This window comes from Gobio gobio, assembly GCF_949357685.1.
Source record: "Gobio gobio genome assembly, chromosome: 10".
NCBI classification, from domain to species: domain Eukaryota; kingdom Metazoa; phylum Chordata; class Actinopteri; order Cypriniformes; family Gobionidae; genus Gobio; species Gobio gobio.
Genome location: NC_137116.1, coordinates 36,844,936 through 36,850,935, shown reverse-complemented (window position 1 = coordinate 36,850,935; position 6,000 = coordinate 36,844,936). Strand labels below are relative to the sequence as shown.

At 36.7% G+C, this 6,000-nt stretch overlaps 1 protein-coding gene across 2 annotated transcripts in view; it reads left to right on the top strand.

Annotated features, from left to right (window-relative positions):
- Positions 1-494: 494 nt before the first annotated feature.
- The window catches only part of fancc (FA complementation group C), a 39,988-nt gene continuing 34,482 nt past the window's right edge, over positions 495-6,000 (top strand). The window contains exon 1 of one of the 2 annotated variants that reach the window (XM_079827340.1): positions 495-734. The gene's annotated coding sequence lies outside the window, so the exon portion shown is untranslated. Of the gene's footprint in view, positions 800-6,000 lie in introns of both variants that reach the window. The other variant, XM_079827339.1, reaches the window with a different exon arrangement.

Below are 6,000 nucleotides of genomic sequence, written 5' to 3'. Positions count from 1 at the left end.
AGAGGTCTATCTTGTTAAAACGTTTCGGAAATTTTTAACCATGCAACAACAACAACTACATATTGCTATTTTACTAAGAATTATCTCAGACCCTTAAACAATGAAAATGATCATAAAAATGTAATAGATAATTCGTAAAATAAAAGTTGTTTAAAAGTATGATAATATACAAAGTGCGAAACAAAAATAAACCATTTGAATAGTTGTGTGACGTTTATTATGTTGGTGAAGAGCTAAAAAGCAGGAAAGCAGTCTCTAATGTATAAATATGAATACAACACAGTCTCAAAATGTATTAAATATAATTTCCATCACACATATCATCAGACAGTCATGTGGTGGAAACATTTGGCACATTTGTTGGTTCAGATAATGAGATTGTAAAAGTGTGATTTTTGTGTGATTTAACAAAACAGTACTTCCCTGAATAATGTCTGCTGCTTGCGCGCTTCAGGCCATGCTGCTATGTAGCCCCTCCCCTTTTAGAGGCGCGCAGCCAATAGCAGATGACAACATCCGGTTTAGGTGTATGAGAGGGAAGTTCAGAAAGATTTTTTACAGCATCTTATTCCGCGAAAATGTCACATTGCATTTAATAATCTTCTATACAGTTAGCTTAGATTATTGGAAAAGTATGACAATACATGTATGTTAACAGAAAGCCTGAGCAAAACAAGGAAGCTGTGAGAGAGCGCAGAACTTGCACAACCGTGCTGTCAAACACGACAGCAGAAGTAAGTTATTTGCAATCCGCCGTCACCTCAACTGATAGACACGCTTGAGCCTGCTGATTTTAAAGGTAACATCTGGGTTTCATTTCTTTATATACATTAAAATGAAGCATTTGGTCTGACTGTGTGTGATTATCTAGGATTGTCAGAAGCAGGATGCGAATTTGCGAATTCAGACCTTGCTGTTTGGTTTGCTCATGAATATCAATTAAGTTACGTGACCTAATAAATATGCATGACTTTTTTGTAATCTTTTTTTGTTTGGAGGGGTGTATGTAACGTTACTCAGACTAAAGTGAAATGGTTCTTTCGCTGATCGGCTTATATTGGAGTCAGTGAGAGTACAGACAAATATGATATAAACTATGTTCAATAAAAAACCAAGGTAAATAAAAATGCTAACTTACCCATCTCTTTCTTAACCTTGTAAAATATCGTATGCTCAGTAAACATAGCCTACTTCCTAGATATCTTAGCTCATCAAAATCATTAGTATCAGTTCTGGAAAGTTTGACATGTCAGACACAATCATATAAACCCAGTGTATGTATTGTGGTTTATATTTATATTTTTATTCAGTTATGGTGTATTGTGGGTGTTGTGTACTTTAAAACCCACACTCAGTATTTTCTGCAAATTAAGACTTAAGTCACTACAGGCAAAAGCATAGTTTTTTCATGCACAGGTCAATTTTGAGGTATATTGTGTTGTGTCCTGTTTGGCTTTTCATACTGTGTTTCAGAATAGTGAACAAAACACATCCAAAATACACCTTTAAAGTGTAATTTCGCCTATTTTCAACCTGCTTTGTATTGTTATATTGTCGATAGTGTATATATAAGGGGACAGTGTTTACTTGTTCTCTGTGTTACCTGGACAGAAAAATTCACTTATATTTGTCAGCTGGTGAAAACTACAGATGATAATTCCGAATTTTTGTATGCCCATCCCATGGACAGTCGGATTGCCAGAGGGTTATTAACAGAACAGTTATTGTAAGGGTATGTTTATCACAAAAAATTGTATTGTACTTTGTCTACTCTTTAAATGGCATTATGGTTAAAATGGTTCAGTATGGCAACAGCTTCTGTACCTGTATGCAACGGCATTTTCCTTCTGGGGGTTGGGCGGAACTGACCGAACGCCAGTTTTTTTTATTTCCCCCCCTCCGTTTGGCCTAAAACACTGTGTTCGTGATCATCCTGTTGACTACAAACACGGAGGTTTTTCAGATTGTCTGTCACGGCCAGGGGCGATTCTAGGATTTTCATTTTAGGGGGGCTCAGCCCCCAGAGAGGGTATGAAAAAAAAAATGGTAACACTTTAGTTTAGGGTCCAATTCTCACTATTAACTAGTAGCTTATTAGTATGCATATTAGGATTATTGGCTGTTTATTATTACTTATACCTATAAATCAAATATTAATGTCTTATTCTGCATGATCATATTGTACATCCCTTAATCATATGTAGGCAGGTTTATAATCACTGAGATCCCAAATGTGAGGTTAGGGGGGTTTGGGGGGGCCATGGCCCCTCAAGAAAATGTATTTCTTTTCTGTGATCTACATTTGCATTTTAAGATGTTCTGAACACCAAAAAATTTGATAACAATAGCTTGAAAACCATTTATTAAATTAATTCACAATATGCGCACATTCTTTACTAATCTTATGCCCAATACAGGCTGAAAAAAGCTGAGCTTTTTAATTTACTGAGAGCTACACATGGAATTTTTAATTTACAATATGCACACATTTATTACTAATATTACTTTGTTGATATTTCTTGTTTGTTAATTAAATTACATTACATATAGGCCTATTTCAAAACAAAATGGCGAAATTAGACACAAGTTTATTAATATGCCTGAATATTTTTGTCATTTGTTTAACATTTCTGACTTGAAGCAGCTGTCAAATATGAAATGTTTAGTTTAGCTACTTGCATATCTCTCACATGACGTCGAGTCGCGCTGCTAAAATTCACGCTCAGCCTCAGCAGATTCTGTGCGTACATAAAGCCTGCCTACTCTGATTTGATTGGTTTTTGAAGCCCCACTAAAAAGGGCCTAGTGACGCCCATGGTCACGGCATTCTCTCTGTATTTACAATTCTTTGAAGCCTTTAGCCACTACAACGCACTGGATGCTGGAAAGTAACTCACTCACTCACTAGTCAAATAAAATATGTTGACAGATTCGACACCTACACTGCTTAGCCTATAATAAAGTTTCCAAAAGTGTTTTTTCACAGTGATGACATAGAAGATCCATTTTGTGTTCCCCAAAGAACATTTCCATTAACAGTTCTTAAAAGAACCACTTTTTTCTTAGTGTGAGGAACACACTAATTTTAATAAACTAAAGAATGTTTTTCTACTATAAAGAACCTTTTGTGCGGTGGAAAGGTTCCATGGATGTTAAAATTAAATAAGTAAAATTTTAGTCTCAAGTGTGTCAAAATTCTATGAATTTTACTCTTATTCCTAGACTTAAGAATAAGTGTGAATCATAAAGGTTCCTAAGTATTAAGAAGACTAGGTCTCAGCTCCTAAATTATTTAAGAGAGCTGGAGAGGTTTCCAAACCGAGTTAGGAGTAACAAGATGGCAGCAGAGTGGAGGAGACACACTTTCCAATGAAAATATAATGTATTGGAGTTAAATGGTGACAGGGTCAGGGAGTTTATAAAATGATTTAAAGCTTGATGGTCAATATATTCTTTTTGTAACTGACCTAGTAAGAAATTTTATAACTTTTCCCACTCTACAAATCAATACTCTAAAAAAAAGTAATAATTACATATTTTGGCAACATGAAAAGTGTAGCAGTGCACCGGTATACAACACACAGTTTACAGGGTCTTAAGTAGCACTGTTGTGGCACTGACCACACCAAACATACAGTGGTGGCAAAAGTGATGTTTGGAGGTTTTTTTAAATGACCCTACAAGTTAGCTTGAACCATCAAAATATGAGGACAATATTTTTATACTTGTATATTTTAAAATATGAGGGAACAACAAAACACTAGACTTAGTGAAGGTACTTATCTGACAAAATTGTTTGGCAAAAAAGGCAAACTACAGCTGCATGTTTTAGAAATGTTGACTGCAGCAGCATAATTAGTTATTAATATTTAATTGTTCCTCTCTTGTTTTTGCATGTTCATAATTTCTTTGTATGACAGCCTGGAAAATGATGTCCGTACAAATTTGGCATGTTTCATTGTGCTATCACAAATAAAACTTTTGACTCCACAACTACGCAATTTGCTATCTTTAACACATTTTTAATAATATTTGAATAAAGGGTGAAGATGTACATTTTCCTAGGCCGGGCATCACTTTTGACCACTATTGTATGTCAGTTAATTTACTTCCCAACTAACATGAAGCAAAATCAAGCCACTTTTATAAGGATTTCGGGCTTCCCTGGAGTTAGCCATTGATGGAACTTGTGTTTGCATCATAGCTCAAACTGTAAATGAGGAGATGTATATCAATAGAAAAGGATCTCACAGCATCCATACTAAGTCATGATAATTTTGCACAATGCAATACATTTAAAAATAAAAATTTCAGCGTTAATTAAATAATGGTATTGGCGTCGTGCTGCCATGACTTCACCCTTGCAGGCTCACTATTGGCTGATTCAGTCACTGAGGGCGGCCATTTTACATTGACATCACTGTAGTCCTTAGTTTGCAACACTTAAGTGGCACCCAAGCGACAACCTCCCGCAGTTTCTCTTGAAGCCAGCCAATACGGAAGTGACATATATTGCAATTCATCGACTGGCCGCTAGGGACAGGCTCCAGAAGGGAGCAGAATCTCATTGAGCCCCATGTTAAAATGTCCAACTTTACAGCAGATTAAAACATGTTTAGAGCCTGGTACAAATTGTGGTTTTGGTCTATACGGCTAATTTTGCCCTTCATGACAACTGTGAGGAGGGTGAATTTTTTTATAACTCATTCGTTTACATTATATAAAGCATTACAGTTCTGCATAATTAAGGGCATGGCCACTTCGAGTGACAGGTGAATAGCCATTTATCTGCTGTCTGTTAGTCATCGCGTCACTTCAGCTCCGCCCACATCCCGCCTTTTTGCCCATTTTCTGTTATCCGGGAGTGACGCGCGATGACGTGCTGCCAAGATGGCAACGGCCAGCTCGTCCATACTTTGCGCTTCAAAACTGTTAATCAGAATCCTATAGGTGACGTCACGGACACTACGTCCATATTTTTTTACAGTCTATGGTGGCACCTCAGTCAGCACTTATGAATCAGTCTTCGACTTTACTGAAAGTTGCTTTTAGTTTCTTAATGAAAGTCTCCTACTCTTAGACCTACTTGTTTTTACTAAGAATTTTTTGACACTTAAAGGGATAGTTCACCCAAAAATGAAAATTCTGTCATCATTTACTCACCCTCGAGTTGTTCCAAACCTGTAAGAACTGCGGAACACAAAATAAGATATTTTGAAGAATGTTTGTAAACCAAGCAGATAGAGCAACCATTGACTACCCATAGTAGGGGAAAAACATAATATGGTAGTCAGTGGTTGCGTTAACGTTTACGTTTGTTCCTTGTCTGACTGTACGAACATGATACCCGTTGCAAGCCATGTCACACTGTTGTCATTAATGTCAGATTGTACGATAGTCAAGGCACGCTAAAAACGGACGCACGAAAGAAAACTTGTTTTATATCATCAATCAATGACTCGTTCGGTGACAGTGAGCTGCATTACACGCGGAATTCAAATGGTGGCAACAAAGAAATCTCTAGTGCTCATTTTGGTCATAGTTTGTCTTGAAAAAACAAAGATAATTTGTCGGTCGTCGTAGGACAAGTCACACTGCAGGATTGTGCGCCAAATCTTCTGACACTGCCCGAATTTCATCAATCAGCTGCCGGTGAACATGTCAAACTAACAATCAAAGACTTCAGAATCAGATTTTAGCCTAGGATCAGAGGAATCTTTTAGGATTTGCTAAATTTGTCTCAGACAGCCAAATCGTGGCCAAAATCACGATGTGTGCACTAGGGATCGACCGATATGGATTTTTTAGTGCCGATACCGATTTTTTTTTTCATCAGCCTTAGCCGATGACCGATACGGGCTGCCGATTTTCTTGAGCCGATATTTGGAGCCGATACTGCTTTTGCTCCCTCAATTTACATAATAAAAATGACACAATGATCATGATGATAATTTAAAATTTAAAAAAGGAACATTTATTGAACTAAAAAAAACTATATTT